The sequence below is a fragment of the Saccopteryx bilineata genome, chromosome 2 (genome assembly GCF_036850765.1).
Source record: "Saccopteryx bilineata isolate mSacBil1 chromosome 2, mSacBil1_pri_phased_curated, whole genome shotgun sequence".
In the NCBI taxonomy this organism is placed as follows: domain Eukaryota; kingdom Metazoa; phylum Chordata; class Mammalia; order Chiroptera; family Emballonuridae; genus Saccopteryx; species Saccopteryx bilineata.
The window spans coordinates 349,344,058-349,368,843 of record NC_089491.1 but is presented as its reverse complement, the minus strand read 5'-3'; the positions used below and the strand labels follow the sequence as shown (position 1 = coordinate 349,368,843).

At 42.9% G+C, this 24,786-nt stretch overlaps 1 protein-coding gene across 2 annotated transcripts in view; it reads right to left on the bottom strand.

Annotated features, from left to right (window-relative positions):
• Positions 1-24,467, bottom strand: part of KANSL1 (KAT8 regulatory NSL complex subunit 1) — a 217,615-nt gene extending 193,148 nt beyond the window's left edge. Inside the window, exons 1-2 of one of the 2 annotated variants that reach the window (XM_066262685.1) lie at positions 24,435-24,467; positions 22,478-22,613 (exon numbers count right to left, since the gene is read on the bottom strand). The gene's annotated coding sequence lies outside the window, so the exon portion shown is untranslated. Of the gene's footprint in view, positions 1-22,477; positions 22,614-23,897; positions 24,381-24,434 lie in introns of those variants that run through there. The other variant, XM_066262684.1, reaches the window with a different exon arrangement.
• Positions 24,468-24,786: the final 319 nt, after the last annotated feature.

Here is a 24,786-nt window from a genome sequence, read left to right as displayed (position 1 = left end):
GGGGTGCAGAGGACCCAGGTTCAACCCTGTAGGTCACCATTTTGAGCACAGGGTCACTAGGTTCATCATGGGATCCTAGACATGACCCATGGTCGCTGGCTTGAGCCCAAAGGTCAATGCCTTGAAGCCCAATGTCACTGACTTGAGCCCAAGGTCACTGGCCTGAGCAAGGGGTCACTGGCTTGCTGGAGGCCCCCCACCTCAAGGCACATATGAGAAAACCATCAATGAACAACTGAGGTGCCATAACTGAGGTGATGTTTCTCATCTCTCTCCCTTGCTGTCTGTCTCTTTCTCTCTCATAAAAAAAAAAACCCAGGAGTAATTATACCTCAAAATATAGGTGTATAAAAATATAATTATACATTGGAAATGTCTACCACATCATACATGTTCACAAAAATGGAATTTTGCGCCTGACTAGGCGGTGGCGCAGTGAATAGAGCATCAGACTGGGATGCGGAGGACCCAAGTTCAAACCCCAAGGTTACCAGCTTGAGTGCAGGCTCATCCGGCATGAGCATAGGGTCACTGGCTTAAGCATGGGATCATAGACATGACCCCATGGTTACTGGCTTGAAGCCCAAGGTCTCTGGCATGAGCCCAAGGTCGCTGGCTTGAGTAAGGGGTCACCTGCTCTGCTTTAGCCCCTCACCCCAGATATAGGCACATATGAGAAAGCAATAGATGAACAACTAAGGAGACAAAAGAGACAAATGAAGAATTAATGCTTCTCCTCTCTCTCCCTTCTTGTCTGTCCTTATCTGTACCTCTCTCTGTCTCTGTCACAAAAAAAAAAAAAAAAAAAAAAAGAAAAGAAAAGAAATTTTGGAGCAGTTAGTAAATTTCTATAAAGAAAAGTTTTTTAATTAAAAATAAGGTTCCCGCCTGACCTGTGGTGGCGCAGTGGCTAAAGCACTGACCTGGAAATGCTGAGGTCGCCAGTTCAAAACCCTAGGCTTGCCTGGTTAAGGCACATATGGGAGTTGATGCTTCCAGCTCCTCCCTCCTTCTCTCTCTCTGTCTCTCTCTTCTCTCTCTCAGTCTCTCTTTCTCTCCCTCTCTCTCTCATATCTTAAAATGAATAAATAAATAAAAATTTAAAAATAAAAAAAAAATAATAAGGTTCCCGCCTGACCTGTGGTGGCGCAATGGATAAAGCATCGACCTGGAACACTGAAGTCGCCAGTTCAAAAACCCTGCACTTGTCTGGTCAAGGCACATATGGGAGTTGATACTTCCTGCTCCTCCCCCCCTTTCTCCTTCCTTCCTTCTCTCTCTCTCTCTCTCTCTCTCTCTCTCTCTCTCTCTCTCCCCCTCTCTAAAAAATGAATAAAAAATAAAGATAATATTTTTTAAAGTGAGAAATTCTTTAAAAAACAAAAAAATAAGGTTCTCATCAAACTCAAATTACTTGAAATTACTCTGTGAGAATGAAATGAGAAAGACCCAACATGTCATCAAAACAGTCAGTCATCTATAGAAATGGAACTAATTAGGACATACATCTGAAAGTGAAGAGTTTAAGGAATGCAAAATTCTATTATTGTAAGGGTTATCTTCAGTGAGATAGGATTGAAATGCATTATTATTTTAAAAGCTTCAACAAAACCAATAATATTATACTCTCCCTGAAGAATATTATAACAGATGGTGAAAAGACGTCTATAATAGGGTGGTTCAAAGAGAAAAAATTTGGCATTGGCATCCCCAGCTTTATCTGGAATATAAAAATGGCACTTGAGCCATAAACACAGGATCTGAGAGGAAGAGTATGTGCTGAACAGAAAGGAATATGATGATCAGTCAGCTCATTTCAAAGTCAGATTGTTCATTTTACTTTTCCCCCATAAATCAACAATTCTTGTTTGCATATGGTCTAATATAAGTGTGATTAGCATATAAATCTATCACCCAGTAATCATTAGACTGATATAATTAATGCTAGACGGTCATTCAAATTCTAGCTCTATCACTAAGTAGCTATGTGACTTTGGGCAAATGACCTTACTGCTCTTAATTTCTTTACATAGAAAACTTAAATCAAGGATTCTTTTCAACTGTAAAGCTCATTGATACAGAAACCTGAAAACTACATTAACAATAATGTAGGGTTCAACAACCTTTGTGTTTAACAACACAAAACTTTTTAGAGAAAAAACTGGCAGAAACTTTTAAATAATACAATAAATGCTTTCTCAAAAATATTAGAACCTACAAAGACATATACAAATAACAGAAGTTGGTTCTAAATTACAATCAGAAACTGATATATATGACCCACTAGTAATAGACATAAAAAACACATAACCAATATTCTGTAAGTCAGGAAAAACTAAAAATGTATCACATGGTTACTCAATTTGGGGAAAGAAAAATCTAAACTTTAGTTAGATAAAATTAAAATTATGTTTAAAAAGCAAATGTATAATACAAAGGCTAGAGATGGACTTCAAGAAATTCCATGCAAGAGGTTAAAAAATGTCAGTTGCTCAACCATAAGTTTTGAATTGCTAAGTAATGTGGGAGTAGGGGAGGGAAGAGGGTGGTCAGGAAAAAAGGAAGAAACAACTTTTCTCAAAACAGATAACAAAAATAAGGAAGAGTAATAAAAGATCTTAAATTGTAGCTAACAGGAGCACTACAACCTATGTAGGCAAAACAATTAAAACCTTGTGAGAAAATGCAAAGCCACAAAGAGGTGGCTTAATATATAAAAGCCAGAGATGCTCAAGGGTTTCAGCACCTCCCCCCCAAAGCTCAATAATGATTGGCTGAGTCACTTGATAAACAGGGTATAAATATATGATACTTAAAGAAGCAAAACAGCTGATAGGGCTATGTATAATTTGCTTTAATATTTATTAAGGAAGACATGAGAAAGAAAAACCTATTTTTAAATTATTCTTTAAGGCAGGGGTCGGGAACCTTTTTGGCTGAGAGAGCCATGAACGCCACATATTTTAAAATGTAATTCTGTGAGAGACATACAATATGTTTAATACTAAATACAAGTAAATGTGTGCATTTTATGTAAGACTAACACTTTTAAAGTACAATAAGTCTCTGAATTCTTTTTAATAATGTTGTTATGCTATTGCTAACCAATGATGAATAAAGTACTTCTTACCATTAATGCGACTTCTGGTGCTGCATGGTTTTGCTGATGGCATTGTAGTCTGGTTGATACATGGTGAGGTTAAACTTCATGCAGGCATTGAGACTTCCATCTGTTAAACGTGATTGTAAGTTGGTCTTAACGTTCTTTAGATGTGAGCAAGACTGCTCACACGCATAAGTAGAGCCAAACATTGTCACTACAGCAATACTCACACGCTGCAGTATGTGGTATGTGACAATAAGCACGTTCCAAGTTTTGACAATCAGCTGGTCCGCAGATTGAAGTTTTTTCATTTCCCCCCACTTGTGTTTGCTCACCAACTCTGCTTGCTGTCGTGCAAGTCTTTCCAAATCTTCATTCAGTGACTTGAACTTATGCACCCACATGTCTGAGGCCTTCAGGTCAGCAGCTTGTAGCTCAAAATCTCTGACGGAGACATTGGGGATGTAACTCAGGTCGGCGCTGTCCACTGCACACTCATGTGGATGGGTGATGAACTTAAGAAGACGGGTGCCCTCACAAAATTCTCCAAAGCGCGCTTTGAATGACTGCAGCAGATTAGATGTGAAGCCCGCTAGCTGCTGGAGATCAAGATGTTGAGCAGGGTCACTTGCTGTGCATGCATCTCTAAACTCTCTCAGTTTTTCAAAGTGAGTAAACGACCTGTTTCAATGTCAGCAATGAAGAGTTCCAGTTTGTTTTCAAATGCAAACACTGCTTGTTGAAGGGATAAGACTGTATTTCCAATGCCTTGCATTTTCACATTGAGCTGGTTCAGATGTTCAGTCATGTCCACGAGATAGTAGAATTTCAGGAGCTACTTCAGTGTTAGCTAACTCATAATGCTTGACGTTTTTCATTTCAAGAAAAGTCCGGGCCCTGGCCGGTTGGCTCAGTAGTAGAGCATCGGCCTGGCATGCAGGAGTCCTGGGTTCGATTCCCAGCCAGGGCACACAGGAAAGGCACCCATCTGCTTCTCCACCCTGCCCTCTCTCCTTCCTCTCTGTCTCTCTCTTCCCCTCCTGCAGCCAAGGCTCCATTGGAGCAAAGTTGGCCCAGGTGCTGAGGATGGCTCTGTGGCCTCTGCCTCAGGAGCTAGAATGGCCCTGGTTGCAACAGAGCAACGCCCCAGATGGGCAGAGCATCGCCCCCTGGTGGGCATGCCGGGTGGATCCCAGTCGGGCGCATGCAGGAGTCTGTCTGACTGCCTCCCCGTTTCCAACTTCAGAAAAATACAAAAAAGAAAAGTCCGGATTTCGCTCAGACAAGCCGTGAAACGGCTGAGCACCTTCTCTCTAGAAAACCAATGCACATTGCTGTGCAGAAGCAGATCAGGGTAATTATTCCCAACTTCATCCAGCAGTGTTTTAAACTGGCGATCATTTAAAGCTCGGGCAACAATAAAGTTGACCACACGAACAACCAGTGACACCACCTCACCAAGCTGCTCGCCACACATCTGAGCACAAAGCACCTCCTGATATAGGATGCAGTGAAAACTTAGGATGGATCTCCTTTCATGTTCACGGAGAAGCGCTACAAATCCTCTGTTTTTCCATGCACAGAGCACCGTCAGTACACACCGAAATAAGTTTATCCATCGGTAGATTTTTTTCTTTAGCGAACTCAGTGAAAGACTTGAATAAATCCTCCCCTCTTGCCTGACCAGGCGATGGCGCAGTGGATAGAGTGTCGAACTGGGATGCCGAGGACCCAGGTTCGAGACCCCGAGGTCGCCAGCTTGAGCACAGGCACATCTGGTTTGAGCAAAAGCTCAACAGCTTAGACCCAAGGTCACTGGCTCGAGCAAGGGGTTACTCAGTCTGCTGAAGGCTCACGGTCAAGGCACATATGAGAAAGCAATCAATGAACAACTAAGGTGTCGCAATGCACAACGAAAAACTAATGATTTATGCTTCTCATCTCTCCATTCCTGTCTGGCCCTGTCTATACCTCTCTCTGACTCTCTCTCTGTCTCTGTAAATAAATAAATAAATCCTCCCCTCCTGTTGTCTCTTTCATAGGCAAATCAGCAAGACTTTCCTCACATAGTGTGTCTCTGACAGCATACCTTGCAATCACACTGAACTGGGATAAATGGCTTATGTCTGTTGACTCATCCAAAGTGAGAGAAAAGAATGGTGCTGCTTTTATGTCTTTCACTTGTGTTGCCTCAATTTGATTTGCCATCATGAGGGTACGATTGTGAACAGTTCTTGCCGACAGAGGCATGTCTTTTATTCGTTTGATTATCTTGTCTTTATCTGAAAAGTCGTCAAAAAGTTCATTGGCAACATCAAGCATGAATGTTTTGGCATACTCCCCATCTGTGAATGGCTTTCTGTTTCTCACAGTTGCTAAAGCACCAGCAAAGCTAGCTGAATTCCAGTCACCTTGTTGGGTCCAAACACGGAGTCGCTGCTGACTAGCTTATACTCTGCAAAGCAGCTTTTGATATGCTTTCTTCCTGCTGTCCCCCGCTGGATATTTCGATGCAAATGTAGTATGGCGTGTGTGGAAGTGCCGCTTTATATTTAACCGTTTCATTGATGCAATTTTATCTTGCATATTAGATACACTGCAGAAACTGCTCTCTCCACAAAGGCGAATTCCTCTGTCCATTCCTGCTGAAAGGTACGTTACTCCTCAACTTTTTTTCTTTTAGCCATCTTCTTCGTCAAAAGGGTTTCTGCAATTAGCTAGCTGACTACTTGATTAAAAGGAGGGAAGTTTACTTCCTGACCTCACAAGGACCTGTGTACGTTATGCATTATCCAATAAAAATTTGGTGTTGTCCCAGAGGACAGCTGTGATTGGCTCCAGCCACCTGCAACCATGAACATGTGCGGTAGGAAATAAACGAATTGTAATACATGAGAATGTTTTATATTTTTAACATTATTTTTTTTATTAAAGATTTGTCTGTGAGCCAGATGCAGCCATTAAAAGAGCCACATCTGGCTCACGAGCCATAGGTTCCCAACCACTGCTTTAAGGTATACAAATAACAAGGGATAGTGAATCAAATTCATCACTAAATAAACAAGATGCTTCCAAACAAATAAATTAGACATTATTAGATAGTCATAGAGCCCCAAAGTATTCTCTGCATTTTAAAAGAATTTAAGTATAACATTATAAAACTGCAAGGAAGAACCAACTGTCTGATAGTCACATGAGGAAGGTAACTTCCTATAAGCCCTAGGAGGATAGAATCCAGATTTGTGTCCTTTATCAACATTTACCCACCCCTCTGCTTTATTTCTGGCCTGCTTGGGCACTCAGTAAATATCTCCTGAACAAAATAAATAAAAACATGACATCAACATAACTCCCATCTATTCAAGAGAAGGGCTCTAGCTGCAAGCTTTAAACCAGCCAAACTGGCCAATCTCTAGAGGATAAGATCAGAAGACATATCAGCATGAGGAAAAGACAACATGGCTTCTAAAAGAGGAACTCCCACCACACCAGTCTACCCAAATTCTCTGAGGAGAAAGTAAGTATGTGGAAATAATTTATGTGGGCTTTTATAAAAATCTTGATTGACTAAGTAAAAGACTATTCTTTTTTTTTTTTTTCATTTTTGTGAAGCTGGAAACGGGGAGAGACAGTCAGACAGACTCCCGCATGCGCCCGACCGGGATCCACCCGGCACGCCCACCAGGGGCAACGCTCTGCCCACCAGGGGGGCGATGCTCTGCCCATCCTGGGCGTCACCATGTTGCGACCAGAGCCACTCTAGCGCCTGGGGCAGAGGCCACAGAGCCATCCCCAGCGCCCGGGCCATCTTTGCTCCAATGGAGCCTTGGCTGCGGGAGGGAAAGAGAGAGACAGAGAGGAAAGCGCGGCGGAGGGGTGGAGAAGCAAATGGGCGCTTCTCCTGTGTGCCCTGGCCGGGAATCGAACCCGGGTCCTCCACACGCTAGGCCGACGCTCTACCACTGAGCCAACCGGCCAGGGCCTAAAAGACTATTCTTTTAAAAAACCTGAGTGGGCCTGGCCTGTGGTGGTGCAGTGGATAAAGCGTCGACCTGGAATGCTGAGGTCGCCAGTTCAAAACCCTGGGCTTGCCTGGTCAAGGCACATATGGAAGTTGAAGCTTCCTGCTCCTCCCTCCCCCTTCTCTCTCTCTCTCTCTCTCTCTCTCTCTCTCTCCTCTCTAAATATTAATTAAAAAGTTTAAAATTTTTTTAAAATTAAAAAAAATAAAAAACCTAAGTGACCACAAAACAAAATATTTACCAGAGATGGGGCATGATTTACACATAGAAAAGTAACATTGGGTACATCGGCATTTCCCCAAATAAATATAAGCAGAAGATTTATCTTAGGTAACGTTTTGGAAATGCTTACTTAACAATTTAATAAATTATATGAGAGAATTTCCCATTTTGTGGATAGAATACAATAAGCTTACTGATAGTGAAAAATAAGGAAAATGAGAGGTGAAAAGAATTTTTAAGTGTATCAAATGAGAAACATTTGCAAAAACTAGGATATATTTTCAGCCTGGAGAATTCTTTGGCAAGCATGAAACTTGTCTAAATATCTAAGGGGCTGTCTAGCAAAAGAGAAACTAGAGTAGTTGCTCTAGACAGTTCCTGTGTAGACAAATTAAGCCCAAAATGGAAATTGCAGAGGGACACATTTTAACTTAACATAAGGTCAAGCTTTCTAACCATCAGACCTACCTAGAGAGGTGATTTTTACCCTGTAATTCCTCAAAGAGCCACTAAGATAAAATACTACAGGCAGAAAAATGGCAGGTGTTATATCATGGACAAATGAAAAGTAAGACATTTACAGGGAAAAAAAATCTAAGTTATATCTAAAGGATTCATAACTTCCAGTCAAAAAAAATAATTTTTGAATAGTTATAGAATGTTGCCTAAAGACAATGTGATATTTTATGCAAAAACAGAAGGGGGATTGCAAATTCTATTGGCAACAACAAGGAAAAGATTGCATTTCTTCTTTGTGAACTCTCTTCATATTCTTTGTCAGTAAGGCTTTTCTTTCTTTGGCTGTGACACACATTTTGAAAACCAGCTGAGATGGAGTCATACATCAATGAATTTAGTTCCCCCTGCTGGCCAAAAACTTGCTACCATGCTCAAGACCTAGATTTTTAAAAAAAAATTTTTTTTAAAGGTAGGCTATAATTACAAGCTTGTCCATTTTCTGGGCTATTGCTACAAACACTATTTATACACAATGATAAGATAAAATGTTATGTGTCTAAAAATCTACTTAAGGTCTGACCTGTGGTGGCGCAGTGGGATAAAGCATCGACCTGGAACACTGAGGTCGCCGGTTCGAAACCTTGGGCTTGCCTGGTCAAGGCACATATGGGAGTTGATGCTTCCTGCTCCTCCCCTTTCTCTCTCTCTCTGTCTCTCTCTCTCACTCCTCTCTCTCTAAAAAATCAATAAATAAAATATTAAAAATAAAATAAAATTAAAATTAAAATCTACTTAATATATCTGTGATGGAGAAGGACAGAAGGGACACCTGATTACTAATGTGTAAGAACTAATGCCACAAAGAGTTCTAAAACTACCATCAGTACACTCTCAAATATACTGCCCGGTTGGAGCACCACAAGCTTAAATAATATCTATTTCCCTATACTTTAATGTGAAAACATTCTAGCTACCAGATAACACTGGGTTGTCAGCAAACAGATTCTCACTAAGAAAACAAAATCACCTATGCCCTTCATTATTCAATGTAAGATTAAAATACAAACAAATACCTCTTAGCCTTATTCCAAAGCTACAAAGCTGCTCACACTGAACAAACTGGGTCCTACAGTTCTAAGGGGTAAAAAGCTAGGATTGGTGAATTGATGTGACTAACTCAGCTTTTCTACTGATAACCTCCTAAAGATGTACTCCACAGGTTGAGCTATGCTGTCCTCAGCCTATTTATGAAACACACATTTACTAAGTACCATCACACAGCAAGCAGTGATGATAAAAGACAAGGCACAGCCCTTACTCTCAAGGAATTTAAAGACTAGCAAATGTGGTGAAAGAAGAAAACCTGCAGCCACTGTACAAAAGTACTAGGAATGCACACACACTTAAAGGCCATGCCTGGGTACATACAAAGCCCTGTGTCAGCTACTGTTGTTACTGTTATTTTCATCACTGATACTTTCCAGAACAGGGCAGAGGCCATTTTAAACAGAGGCAACTGCTTGTGTGAAGGCCCAGAGGCAAAGGAGCAACAACACGGTGCACAGATGGAACTTCAAACAATTCTGCACTGCTAAGTGCAGAGTGCTCAGGCAGGAGCAGAGGTGATCTGGCAGGACCTGGGTACTTGGAGAAAGCATTTGACCTTTACGTGAAAGCCAAATAAGACGTGGGAAAGTATCAACATAATCATGATGAGCTCTACATTTTATAATGACAGTAACTTGGAAGGCAGTCAAGGAGAATGATCAAAAATTGAAGACCTGACCTATGGATAAAGCGACAGCCTGGAATGCTGAGGTTGCCGGTTCAAAACGCCAGGCTTACCCAGTCAAGGCACATAAAGAAGCAACTAGTAAAAGTTGATGCTCCTCCCTCTGTCTCTCTCGCTCTCTCTCTCCCTCTCCTTTCTCTAATAAGTCAATAAATAAAATCTTTTTTTTTTTCTTAAGAAGTATTGATTTTACAGAGAGTAGGTAGGGGAGCGAGAAGTATCAACTCATAGTTGCTTCACTTTAGTTGTTCATTGCTGGCTTCTCATATGTACCTTGACCAGGCAAGCCCAGAGATTCGAACCAACAACCTCAGCATTCCAGGTCAATGCTCTATCCACTGCACAACCACAGGCCAGGCAATAAAATCTTAAAAAAAGTGACTGAAGGTCATGCAGGCAAAAGGCGACAAAGGTCTGAACTCAGAAGGGAGAAGTGGACGTGACTATGGAAACATTACAAGCTAGGATCTCAAGAACATGGTGACTAATATGCTATAAGAAGGAATTAAGTGACTGGATGGATGATGGTACCACTCACTGGGATGTGAAGATAGGAATAGGATGAGCTTGGGGAAGTAGATGATAACGTCATTTTAAAATGGACAAAGGACACTCAGTGGTAGAGCATTGGCCTGGCGTGCAGAAGTCCCGGGTTCGATTCCCGGCCAGGGCACACAGGAGAGGCGCCCATCTGCTTCTCCACCCCTCCCCCTCTCCTTCCTCTCTGTCTCTCTCTTCCCCTCCCACAGCGAGGCTCCATTGGAGCAAAGATGGCCCGGGCGCTGGGGATGGCTCCTTGGCCTCTGCCCCAGGCGCTGGAGTGGCTCTGGTTGCAACGGAGCGATGCCCTGGAGGGGCAGAGCATTGCCCCCTGGTGGGCATGCCAGGTGGATCCCGGTCAGGGGCATGTGGGAGTCTGTCTGACTGTCTCTCCCCGTTTCCAGCTTTGGAAAAATACAAAAAAATAATAATAATAATAAATAAATTTTAAAAAAGAAAGAAAATTCTTCAAATCGCTGTGATTTTGGAATCAAGTCTCTCAGTCTTACAAATGAGCTAACCACATTATCTGATAGAAAAATTTGAGATGCTGTTTTGTAATGTCAGACTCTAGCAAGATAAGTGTTAATGTAGGCCTACTTCCAGTAATGTTATCTTGTAAACTGACAACACATTTGATGGGTGCAACTTGTACTGAACTTGTTAAAGATACAGAAAAAATCCCCAAAGAAACAGGAATAGGAGACTTTAACCTTCTGAAAGTTTATAAACTCATTGAAAACAATTGTTTGGACATATTCCTGATTATCTCTGTAAATGGAAGCAGAGTCTGATTTCTTCTAAAAGGCCACTCTTCCAGGAGATGCACAAATGTGCTTTAGACATTGACATATTTTTCAGAACTCCAAATGACTCAAACCAAATATATCTGAAATTTTATGAAAAACATAAAATAAAATAAAATAAAATAAAATAAAATAAAATAAAATAAAATAAAATGGACAAAGGACAACCAAGCAGAGATGTCCAGGAGGCAGCTGTGTGTATGGGACTGAAATTGGAAAAAACATATTTGCAAATCATCACTATAATGGGTCGTGAGTGAGACACAAATTTATCTCAGATGTCCCCCAGGAACTGGACAGGATAGAGAGAGAACCAAAGTAAACAGTGATGTGAAAGAGAAAAAAGCCTGCAAAGAAAACTGAAAGAGAAGCCAGAAATGACAGTAATGACAAGAAAGAGCCAGCACTCATCATTTGTACTTTACTGTGTGCCAGGTACTCTTCTATGTACTTTTCATGTATTAACTCATTTCCTCCTCATAACAGTCCTGGGAGGTAGGTGTTATTACTTGTATTATTTTATTATTTTTCCAATTTTTCAGAGGTGGTAACTGAGACACCGAGAGGTTAAATTACTTTAGCTAGGTCACACAGCAAATGTAAGAGCTGAATTTTTAATCTAGAAGCCTGGCTTCAGATTCCATGTTCCATATCACTCTTCTACAATGCCTCTCAGAAATGAAGACAAGAGGCCAGAAAGGACCACACCACCACAGCAAGAGGTAATGGTCCACTATGTCAGAAACACAAGGAGGCCTCAGAAGATAGGGACAGAAAGGGAGCCTCTGAATTTGGGCAACAGGGATGAATCTATAAGAGCAATTTCAGTGGAACACATGGGTAGAAGCTAGACCAGAACAAAGGGACATGGTTTAAGGGGTTTGTATTCATAAAAAGTAAAAAAGACAAGAGTGTATTTTCATGAGCTGAGCCGAGGAACAAGAGCCAAAATGGAATGGAAGGTTGAAAATTGGTTGGGAAGAGACAGCTGACTGCCAAAGATCCCTGCAAGGAGGAAGAAAATAATAGCTCAAGAGACCAGGCTGAAGGGTGACGGAAGACGATCTCTCTTTGGGTGATGGGTATGCAGCAGAACTGAATGACAAGATAACCTGGAAATGTTTTCTTTGAATATATGTACCCTGATTTATTGATGTCACCCCATTAAAATAAAAATTTATTTATTAAAAAAAAAAAAAAAGAGACCAGGCTGGGCCTAGTATGGGAAGAGATGAAAACAGGGACAAGGGATAGCTGCCCAAGAAGACAGCTGTCCTTAATAAGACTTTGTATGGTCTATGACCTAAGGTGTAAAGACACTGGGGAAAGGTGACCCTTTATAATCAAGTCAGGTGGTTCAAATTCTGAAGAAGCCCCCACAGTAAGATGCTTCTAGAATTCTAACATTAATTTATTTTTTTTATTTGATTCCTTTACCCATTTTCACTCTCATCTGGCCGTCTCACTTATTAAAGTATTATCTGGGTTGCCAACATTTTAAAGATGATTCCTGGAGGGAAAAAAAAACCTAGCAAAAGCTAAAATCAGTAGGGTGTTCAAAATAAAAAAATAATTTTTTTAAAAGATAATATTTTCTATTTTTTTTAATTTTTTTATTAATTTTTAGAGAGGGGAGAGAGAGAGAGAGAGAGAGAGAGAGAGAGAGAGAGAGAGAGAAGGGGGAGGGAGGAACGGGAAGCATCAACTCCTATATGTGCCTTGACCAGGCAAGCCCAGGGTTTTGAACTGGTGACCTTAGCGTTTCCAGGTTGACGCTTTATCCACTGCGCCACCACAGGTCAGGCCTTTTTTCTTTTTTTTAACAGAGACAGAGAGAGAGTCAGAGAGAGGGATAGACAGGTACAAACAGACAGGAACGGAGAGATGAGAAGCATCAATCATTAGTTTTTCGTTGTATGTTGCAACACCTTAGTTGTTTACTGATTGCTTTCTCATATGTGCCTTGACCGCGGGTCTTCAGCAGACTAACTCCTTGCTTGAGCCAGCAACCTTGGGTTGAAGCTGGTGAGCTTTTGCTCAAACCAGATGAGCCTGCGCTCAAGCTGGCAACCTCGGGGTCTCGAACCTGGGTCCTCTGCATCCCAGTCTGACACTCTATCCAGTGCTCCACTGCCTGGTCAGGCTATTTTCAATTTCTCTAAATCAAGTACCTTAATATATGTTCTCTGAGCTTCCAGAACTTACTATGACTATCCCCTTTGTCCTCTGGAGTAAATCAGCCAACAATGCCAAGAGTTGCTCTCCTGCCCAATACCTAACTCCCTTCCTCACTCTAGCCCCTACCAACTATACTTTGTCTCAGTCTGGTCAGCACTGTATCAGGACTAGTCACATGGCCCTTTACACAGTCCAATTAGCTAATACTATATTCCTTTACTTCGGGATAGAGAAATAGGAGAAAAAATTAGAGAACCTTTCATTTTTATTTATTTATTTATTTATTCATTTTAGGGGGGGGGAGAGAGAGAAAGAGAGAAGGAGGAGGAGCAGGAAGCATATACTCCCATATGTGCCTTGACCAGGCAAGCCAGGGTTTTGAACTGGCAACCTCAGTGTTTCCAGGTTGACGCTTTATCCACTGCACCACCACAGGTCAGGCTTGGAGAACTTTTAATGACAACTGACAAAGCAATTTTATAACATGCATTTATCTAGAGCAGCCCCAGAGCATTGTAAAAATCTAATGAAAGCAATGGGCTCTCCTTTTCATAAAATGCACATTGGCAAAACCACATCATTTTTCATCAGGCTGCCAAAAACCTATCATTCTTCATATTTTTTTAATTTATTTATTTATTCATTTTAGAGAGGGGGGGAGGGAGGGAAGGAGGGAGGGAGGGAGGGAGGGAAGGAGAGAGGGAGGGAGGGAGAGAGAGAGAGAGAAGGGGAGGAGCAGGATGCATCAACTCCCATATGTGCCTTGACCAGGCAAGCAAGGTTTTGAACCGGCAACCTCAGTGTTTCCAGGTTGACGCTTTATCCACTGCACCACCACAGGTCAGGCTCATTCTTCATATTTTATCCATAGAAATGTTCCTCCTCCATCACTAAAAATCTATTTGATCTTCTTAGCAAATAAGATATATAAGCTTAGTTTGCTGGTATGCTAGCCTACCACAGAAAGAAAGCATTAAAATAGAGGGAAGAGCTGCTACAACGACAGTAACAGCCTGATACAAAGGTAGAAGATAATGAAAATAGAACATACAAAATAGTATAAAGAATAGCCCAAGAGTAGGTCATACGTACATACTAGTTCACTAATACAATATATTCTACAGTCTCCAAAGACACATTATGTTTCAGCACAATACAATAAATGATGAGCATTGTGAGGCTCTTTGATAATTTTGAATCACTAGTAAAAGATAAAATTTTGGCCTGACCAGGCGGTGGCGCAGTAGATAGAGCGTCGGACTGGGATGAGGAAGGACCCAGGTTCGAGACCCCAAGGTTGCCAGCTTGAGCGCGGGCTCATCTGGCTTGAGCAAAAAGTTCACCAGCGGCCTGACCAGTGGTGGCACAGTGGATAAAGCATCGACCCGGAAATGCTGAGGTCTCCGGTTCAAAACCCTGGGCTCGCCTGGTCAAGGTACATATGGGAGTTGATGCTTCCAGCTTCTCCCCACCTTCTCTCTCTGTCTCTCTCTCTCTCTCTCCCTTTCTCTCTCCTCTCTAAAATGAATAAATAAAAATTAAAAAAAAAAAGTTCACCAGCTTGGACCCAAGGTCACTGGCTTGAGCAAGGGGTTACTTAGTCTGCTGAAGGCCCGCGGTCACAGCACATATGAGAAAGCAATCAATGAACAACTAAGGTGTCGCAATGAAAAACTAATGATTGATGTTTCTCATCTCTCTCCGTTCCTGTCTGTCTGTCCCTATCTATCCCTCTATCTGACTCTCTCTCTCTGTCCCTGTAAAAAAATAAAAAATTTAAAAAAAAAGAAAATTTTGTTCAGAGTATTTTATTTAAGGAGGCAGACAAGCATTTAATACCTTTCAAATATTTTCACCTAAATGATAACTTTTTAAAATCTTAACACTAGAGAGGATACCCTCAAAGGTGCATACAGGCCAGTAGTGAAAGGTACGGTTTAAAACAGAACAGAGGGAACGGAGGGGTCATCAGTAACCAGATCATCAGAAGTCTATATTCTATGTTTAAAATTTGAATTTTAGGCCCTGGCCGGTTGGCTCAGTGGTAGAGCATCGGCCTGGCGTGCAGAAGTCCTGGGTTCGATTCCCGGCCAGGGCACACAGGAGAAGCGCCCATCTGCTTCTCCACCCCTCCCCCTCTCCTTCCTCTCTGTCTCTCTCTTCCCCTCCAGCAGCGGAGGCTCCATTGGAGCAAAGATGGCCCGGGCGCTGGAGATGGCTCCTTGGCCTCTGCCCCAGGCACTAGAGTGGCTTTTATCACTTAATTGTATATCTTAGAGATCTTTCCATATCATACTGAATTGTATTTTAATTCTGTTCTTCTGTCAAGAATACTTTGTACACCTGACCAGGCAGCAGCACAGTGGATAAAGCATAGAACTGGGATGCAAAGGACTCAAGTTCAAAACCCCAAGGTTGCCTGACCAGGCAGTGGCGCAGTGGATAGAGCATTGGGCTGGGATGCGGAGGACCCAGGTTCGGGACCCGGAGTTCGCCAGCTTGAGCGTGGGCTCATCTGGTTTGAGCAAAGCTCACCAGCTTGGACCCAAGGTCGCTGCTGTAGCCCCACGGTCAAAGCACATATGAGAAAGCAATCAATGAATAACTAAGGTGTCCCAACAAAAAACTAATGATTGATGCTTCTCATCTCTCTCCATTTCTGTCTGTCTATCCCTCTCTCTGACTCTCTCTCTCTGTCTCTGTTAAAAAAACAAACCCGAGGTTGCCAGATTGAGCATGGGATCATAAACACGATCCCGTGGTCACTGCCTTGAGCCCAAGGTCTCTGGCTTGAGCAAGGGGTCACTAGCTCTGCTGGAGCCCCCCCACCCCAGATCATGGCACATATGAGAAAGCAATCAATGAACAACTAAGGTGCTGCAACGAAGAATTGATGCTTCTCATCTCTCACCTTTCCTGTCTGTCTGTCCCTATCTGTCCCTCTCTCTGTCTCTCTCCCTGTCTCTGTCTCTCGCTAAAAAAAAGAATACTTTTTACTTGCTTTCATCATAATCTAGTCTAGTACACAGAGCAACCAGAGCAACTAGCAGTCCCTCTGAGACAACTGATGGTGGCACCATATCATACACCAAAGACTGCTCTTTTCTCCAAGTCCAAGTCATCAATTCTCTTCCTGTTCCTTACTCCTCTCCCATCCTACCTCTATCAACCCGGACAACGGGACCTAGAAATAGCAAACATCAATAAACCGCTTAGTCATGGCTACCAATAAAAAAGCCAGAGACCCCTGATACAGACAGAAAAGGGTAAATAATTTCCATAGGAGATTCTAATTAACAAGAGTATCCTCTGGAATTCTTTTTCCTTTGTTACTTAGGTTTCCTTTGGTACTTTGGGTGATGAAAAGGGTGAGTAATGGCATTACTTTATAGAAGTATGAAACCAAGCACATACTCAGGCCTAACATTTTAAGTAATACTTGATTAAGAACTAGAGCTCAGGCCCTGGCCGGTTGGCTCAGCGGTAGAGCGTCGGCCTGGCGTGCGGGGGACCCGGGTTCAATTCCCGGCCAGGGCACATAGAAGAAGCGCCCATTTGCTTCTCGACCACCCCCCCTTCCTCTCTGTCTCTCTCTTCCCCTCCCGCAGCCAAGGCTCCATTGGAGCAAAGATGGCCCGGGCGCTGGGGATGGCTCCTTGGCCTCTGCCCCAGGCGCTAGAGTGGCTCTGGTCGCGGCAGAGCGAAGCCCCGGAGGGGCAGAGCATCGCCCCCTGGTGGGCAGAGCATCGCCCCTAGTGGGCGTGCCGGGTGGATCCCGGTCAGGCACATACGGGAGTCTGTCTGACTGTCTCTCCCCGTTTCCAGCTTCAGAAAAATACAAAAAAAAAAAAAAAAAGAACTAGAGCTCAGGCCTGTGGTGGCACAGTGTAGAAAGTGTCAAACTAGAACACTGAGATCGCCAGTTCGAAACCCTGGGCTCGCCTGGCCAAAGCACTTATGGGAATTGATGCTTTCTGCTCCTCTCTCCCTTCTCTCTCTCTCTCTCTCTCTCTCTCTCTCTCTCTCCCCTCTTCCTCTCCTCTCCTCAAATGAAGAAATAAAATCTTAAAAGAAAGATTTTCTTTTTTTTTTCCTTGTGACAGAGACAGAGAGAGGGACAGATAGTGCCAGACAGATAGGAAGAGAGAGATGAGAAGCATCAATTCTTCACTGCGGCACCTTAGTTGTTCACTGATTGCTCTCTCATATGTGCCTTGACCAGAGGGCTCCAGCACAGCTAGTGACCCCTTGCTCAAGCCAGAAACTTTGGGCTCAAGCCAGCGACCTTGGGCTTCAAGCCAGCAACCTTTGGGCTCAAGCCTGAGACCCTGCACTCAAGCTGGTGAGCCCATGATCAAGCTGGCGACCTCAGGGTTTCAAACCTGGGTCCTCTGCGCCCTGGTCCTACTTTCTATCCACTATGCCACCACCTGGTCAGGCAGAAAAAGAAATTTCTAAAAAAAAAAAAAGAACTAGAGCTCAGCCCTGGCCTAGCAGCTCAGTTGCTTCAAGTGCTGTTCCAATATACCAAGGTTGTAGGTTCGATCTCTGGTCAGGACATATACAATAATCAACCAATGAATGTATAAATAAGTGAGACAACAAATCAATGTTTCTCTCTTTCTAAAATCAGTAAGTTTAAAAAAAAACCAAAAAAAAAAACCTAGAGTTAATTCTGAAATAAGATAATCAGAAACAAAGCATAAAAACTATAGAATGAACACTCTGGTATACATTTTAAATAGGTTACCTTTTTTTTGTTGTTGTTGTTACTTAAGAAACATTTTAGGAATATTTACAACTAAAAAAGAGAATACAGTTCTCTTTCTCCCTTTTTGTTTTTAAATTTTATTTATTCATTTTAGAGAGGGGAGAGAGATGGAGAAAGGGGAAGGAACAGGAAGTATCAACTCCCATATGTGCCTTGATCAGGCAAGCCTAGGGTTTCAAACCAGTAACCTCGGTGTTCCAGGTCGATACTTTATCCACTGCACCACCACAGGTCAGGCCTCTTGTCCTTTTTTTTTTTTTAATTTAAAAAATTAAATTTAACAGGGTGACATTGATCAACAAGAGTACACAGATTACAGATAAACATCTCCACAGCACTTGAACAGTCAATTATGTTGTATTCCCATCACCTAAAGTTGAATCATTTTCCATCACCTTATAGTTGTCCCTCTTTACACCTTTCCCCAACCCCTCCCCCTCCCTCACATTCTATTTTCCATTCTGCAAATTCAATGCTATCCTCTTCCCCAAAATAAGTGCTTTTCCTGCCCAGATCAAACACTGTAATTTTAAAGGGTTTTTTTTTTAAGTAATAAAAGGAGGAGGAAATTTTTAACAACAACAAAAAAAATATTAGATTTAAAAGAGGTTTTCCACTAGCAGGAAACATCAAATTAAGGCAGTGGCATAACTACATTCTGAATTAACAGGTGGTAACTCATATAGTAGGGAACACTAGCTTCCAGTCTGTGTTCCTGCCAAGACAGAGGTCTTTGGTACAATTTCAGGTGTTATTGTGAAACTACAGTTGGCCCCTGAACAATGTGAGTTTGAAATGCACAGTATTTTCCATAAATACTATAGACGTATTTTCTCTTCTTTATGATTGTGTGAGTGTGTGTGTGTGTGTTTGGCAGAGACAGAGAAAGGAACAGATAGGGTCAGACAGAGAGGAAGGGAGAGAAATGAGAAGCATCAATTCTTTGTTGCAGCTCCTTAGTTGTTCCTTGCTTGCTTTCTAATATGTGCCTTGACTTGGGGGGGGGGAGCGCTCCAGCCAAGCCAGCGACCCCTTGCTCAAGTCAGCAACCTTGGGCCCAATCCAGCACCTTTGGGCTCAAGCCATGGGGTCATGGCTATGATCCCAAGCTCAAGCCAGTGATTCCATGCTCAAGCTGGTAAGCCCGTTCTCAAGCCACACAAACCCATGCGCATCCTGGATAAGCCCGCACTCAAGCCAGTAACCTTGGGGTTTCGTATCTGGGTCCTCTACATCCTAGTCCAACGCTCTATCCACTGCTCCACCCCCTGGTCAGGTATGATTTTTTTTCTGACTTACTTTAAATATATAATATATACAGCATATAAATACATGTTAATCAACTATTTGTTATTAGTAAGATTACACTGTTATCAGTATTAAGTTTTGAAAGAGTGACAAGTTTTTTGCTGTTTTTGACTGGCAGGAGATGAGGGAGTAAGTTGCTACTAACCCCCATGGTTGTTAAAGGGTAAAAAGGGTCAACTGTTCCGTGCAGAAGGAAACCTTTTTTTGCGATGGCATGAATGAACCTGGAGATTATTATGCTAAGTGAAATAAGCCAGGCAGAAAGAAAAATACCATCTGATCTCACTTATATGTGGAATCTAATGAACAAAGTGAACTGAGGAATGGAATAGAGGCAGAGGCGGGGTCACAGGGAGCAGACGGACAGCTGTCAAAGGGAAGGGGGATGAGGGGACAAGATCAGAGAAGTGAAGGGATTAAGTAAAATTATATATAAATAACACAGATACAGATAACAGGACAGCAAATTCCAGAGGCAAGGGGGGAAGTTAGGGGAAGGAGAACAAAGGGGATGTAATGGGGGGCACGTGGTTAGGGGTGAGGGTGCTATACTGAGTGGGACACATAAATACATGTTAACACAATAAATTAAATTTTTAATTTTAAAAGAAAGGGTCAACTGTTTAACACCCCATGGTTCTGAGATTTAGAGGACTATCTTAAACAGCAAATATACCATAAAAAGCAGATCCCTATGTACCTAATACATTAGTTAAAACCAAAGTGACTATAAAATAAAACCCAAGATATAGATCTCAATTTACTTGGGTTTCTAGGGATACATCCTTGCCTGCTTCCTAAAAATAATAAAGGCCACCAGGTCCTGGTGCTAAATAATCTGTATCAAAGACAAATACTCTTGTACAAGGTCCTCCAATTCCTAAGGGTTCAGGACTTCTGGCTAGGTTCCCCATGTAACCCCTCCAATTCTACGGGGAGAATGGCTGGAAAAAACTGTGTCACCTTCACTCATTATCCAACAATAGGAGCTAGAACATAAATGAAGTTGAGAACTTCATCTACCTTTACCTAAAGATTTCCAACAATCCAAATATTTAGTTTACACAGATTGGATTATTCTCTGATTTATTTACTGTTTTAATTTGGAATTCTACAGGGCAGATTACCACATAGTGAACAATCTAACCACATACCATATATTCCCATGTATAAGATGCACCTCAATTTTGGGGCCCGAAATTTGAAAAAAAAAAATGTATTACATAAAGTTATTGAACTCAAGTTTTATTCATCATAAAATTCATACAACTTCCCCTGACCAGGTGGTGGCGCAATGGATAGAGCATTGGACTGGGACACGGAGGACCCAGGTTTGAAATCTCAAGGTTGCTGGCTTGAGCGTGGGCTCATCTGGTTTGAGAAAGACTCACCAGCTTGGACCCAAGGTCGCTGGCTTGAGCAAGGGGTCACTCTGTCTGCTTTAGCCCCCCACCCCCCCGTCAAGGCACATATGAGAAAGTAGTCAATGAACAACTAAGGTGCCGCAACGAAGAATTGATGCTTCTCATCTCTCTCCCTTCCTGTCTATCTGTCCCTATCTGTCCCTCTCTGTCTCTGTCACACACACACACACAAAAAATTCATATAACTCATCACTGTCAAAACTCCCATCCATTAGCTAGTCCTCAACTGTGTCTGTTGACGAATCACTGTCTTCAACAATGAGTGCAAAAACAAGTGCAAAAAAGTGGGAAATGCGCCCTGGCCGGTTGGCTCAGTGGTAGAGTGTCGGCCTGGCGTGCGGAAGTCCCGGGTTGGATTCCCGGCCAGGGCACACAGGAGAAGCGTCCATCTGCTTCTCCACCTCTCCCCCTCTCCTTCCTCTCTGTCTCTCTCTTCCCCTCCCGCAGCCAAGGCTCCATTGGAGCAAAGATGGCCCCAGTGCTGAGGATGGCTCTGTGGCCTCTGCCTCAGGCGCTGGAATGGCTCTGGATGCAACAGAGCGAGGCCCCAGATGGGCAGAGCATCGCCCCCTGGTGGGCATGCTGGGTGGACCCCAGTCGGCCGCATGCAGGAGTCTGTCTGACTGCCTCCTCATTTCCAGCTTCGGAAAAATGAAAAAATAAAAAAATTTTAAAAAAACAAAACAAAAAACCTATAACCACTGTATAAGACGCATCCAACTTTAGGCCCCAGATTTTTCGGGGAAATGTTCGTCTTATACATGAGGAAGTGTGGTATCTAGCTCCATAGGCAGGCAACCTGTGCCACCTGTGAAGCTGGTAGAGGGTTTCCATGACTCCTTGTTTTTTTCTCTCCATCCTTCCTCCCATTTTCCTCTCTTCATGTGTCTTAAGCTTTGCCCCTCTGCTTAGTCCAAATGGAGTGTCCTTTGGCCATCTATGTACAAGAGACTGGAAGGAGTCACGAGACTGGAGAAAAACCACATCAATGAGAGCTTTTTCATCTAAAGATCATCTGTCCACACTACCCAAAAGTGGTTTATCCTATGAGATGAAACTTGGCACAAAGTGCTTCCTGATGAGAAAATAGTGTCAATTCCCACACAAAGGACTAGAAAGCAGCAGGAGAACTCTCCAACAGTTATACACACAAACCAACAGGTCTTAGAATATTCTAATACCCCATACAAAGTTTCAGAGTAAACAAATGGTTAATGACACATCTTTTGTAACACATGAATCAGCTAAGATTTGCAAGAGTGGGACACACCCAAGTACCTATGACTCTAAAGTACCTGTTTGAAAGTGGACCTGTATGTCTGAATTGCCAATCTATCCAACTGAGATAGGAATAGAATTTTACAACTATGTGGTTTGTCAATGTAAAACTAAAAAATTAACACATCATTATAAGTTCTTAAGTTAGTTTGAGAATTTCATTAATATTTTAACTCCAACAATCAAGAAAAGTAGCATTACAGGTAAGGAGTAACCAATCAGTCCTTGGATACAAACACAATAGTAGATTTTAAGGGGAAAGGAGTGTCAGGTTGAAGAATTTGCAAATTCCAAACTTAGAATATTCTCAATACTGAAAAAATCAAATTAGGCCTTTAATTTTAAAAAGAACACATCTTACTTAGCCTGACCTGTGGTGGTGCAGTGGATAAAGCATCAACCTGGAACGCTGAGGTCGCTAGCTCAAAACCACAGGCTTGCCTGGTCAAGGCACATACGGGAAGCAATGAGATGATGCTTCCCCCTCTTCCCCACCTCTTTCTCTCCCTCTCCCCCTACTTGAATATTAAGAAATAAAATCTTTTAAAAATTAAATTAAAATAATACATCTTACCTTAACAGGCATCCAAATAGCATTCATAGTGTCAGGAATAGTTCAGACAATACTCAGAAATGAGCAGGAAAGGAGTCTTAGTAATCCCTCAGTCACCAAGTATGAGCAGATAGGAATATTTGTTTCAAGAAGGTATCTGAAAGAGAAGACTGTCATTTAGACTAAAAAAAATTATCAAGAAAAAGCAAATAGTTTAAGCTATCTGGAAAAAGATTTGAAGTAGTATTGCTTCACCATACTAAAAAGATATACAAAACACAGTTCTCTTCAGAAAAGGGCAAATGTGGACGTGTATATCCATATATAGAAAGAAATGTATTTTACATAAAAAGTAGATTGAATGTGTAATAGACTTTTTTAGATAATACAAAATTACTTATCAAACAGTAATTTTAGAAATGGAAAACCAAACTCTCAGATAGAAAACTGATGAGGCCCTAGCCGGATAGCACAGTTGGCTGGAGCATGTTCCTGAAATGTAGAGGTCATGGGTTCAATCTCGGTCAGGGCACATAAAAGAATCAACTAATGATGGCATGAATGGGTGGAACAGCCAATCCATGTTTCTCTCTCCTTCTCTCTCTGTCTCCCTTCCTCTCTAAAAATAAATAAATAAAAAGTTTTAAAACAAGGAAAATGATTATTCATCCAGGGTACTTCATGAACACTACTGGAAAGTGATTTGTTAACTGGCCATTAATTAAAGACCCTTGCCACGTTTAATTTTACTTAATGAAAACCTCTCTGATAGTTTAAGTTTCAGAACCAATTCTACAGAAATAAAAATAAAAACCTATTCTTGACTAAAGTACTACAAGTAAATAAAAGTCCCTTCTTCCCTAAAGATCTTTAAAAGCAAACCAAACTTAATTTTAAAGACTGGAAGGGAGGCAAGTTTGCCTGGAGGGAGGAGGATGTATTAAATGACCTCTCTCTAGGATCCCTGTTCAAGTCCTAGGCCTGAATGAAAAGTCCAGCTTAACCAGTTACTGCTTTGCTTAAAATGGAGGCTTGCCCAAGTAAGCACAAAAATAACAGCACCCACCTCTGTAAAATAAATTTCGAGAATCAGACTAAAATACCCTCATTTTTTAAAATAAAAAGTAAAAATAAAGTTTCCAACTTCAGAAAAATACAAACAAAAAAAAAAGTAAAAATAAAGACCTCTGGTGTAGATTTGTTTCTGCTCTGCGTCTGTCACTTAAGCTCGAAAGACTTGGCATCACTTTACTTAACGTTCATCAAATTTTCTTTTGGAGGGTGGGGAGGGGAGTTTGACTCTTGACCCAAGTATCAGTAGAATTTAAGAGACCCTCCAAGATCTCCACCGCAAAAGCAATGGGATGAAGAGAAAGGGGACAGCCCCAGTTCCCACCCCTCCCCCCATCTTGAACCCTGGTCCCAAACCTATCCCCCTCACCTTCCCTCAGTGGGGCGACTCTTTCTGCCCCATCCTCATTGTTAGGGAGGGGCGAATGGGGAAGTGGGCTCAGGGGACGGGCGCCTGCGGCCGTTGCCCCGGCTCGCTTCAGGAGGGGCGGCCCGCGAGATGCAGCTTCCCTTCCTCTCCGCGTCGGTCCGTCCCACCTCGGTTCGGCCTTGCGCTCCAGGCTCTGTTCGGCGCCCCCGGCCCCAGGCCCAATCCAGCCGGCCCCCAGGCCCCAGGCCCCCCGACTCTTCGGCCAGCAGCCCGCGGCCCAGGCCTGAGAGTGGGAGCGGGGCGGGGGTCCCTGTGCCCCACACACACACGTCCCCGTTCCCCCAGCCCAGCCGCTTCCAGGGCCCTCGGCGGCGCCCGCTCCTCGGGCCCTTCGGGCCCTCGCCTCCCGGCCAGGCCGCCCGCTCAAACTCCCGCCGACGGGATCCTCTCCCCTTCCCCACCATCACCCCCACTGACTCGCGGACCCACTCCCCGGGGGCACCAGTGCCAACGGCGGCTCCCCGGGCCCGTACCTACCTGCACGGCTCAACCAAGCCTAGAAGTGGGGGCGGGGAAATCTTCCGCCCTCCTCTGTCTCTCATTGGCCCTTCTGGACCATATCGTGAGTGGTATTGGCTGATGTCGAATGTCCGTCACAACGGTGGGGCGGGGCAGAAGGGGGAGAGGGATGCTGGTGCCCCGGAGTCTCTGTCTCTGTATATCTCGCTGTCTCTGTTTCGGCTTTGGAAATGAGAGACATTTGAGCGAGAGCACTAAAAGGAGGCCGGAGGTGGGAAAGACAGAAATAGGCACCCTAGCAGAGCTTCCCACTAGTCGGCCACTTGGAACCTTCTACCTAAGTCCCTTTTAGATCCTCTTCTCCATCACC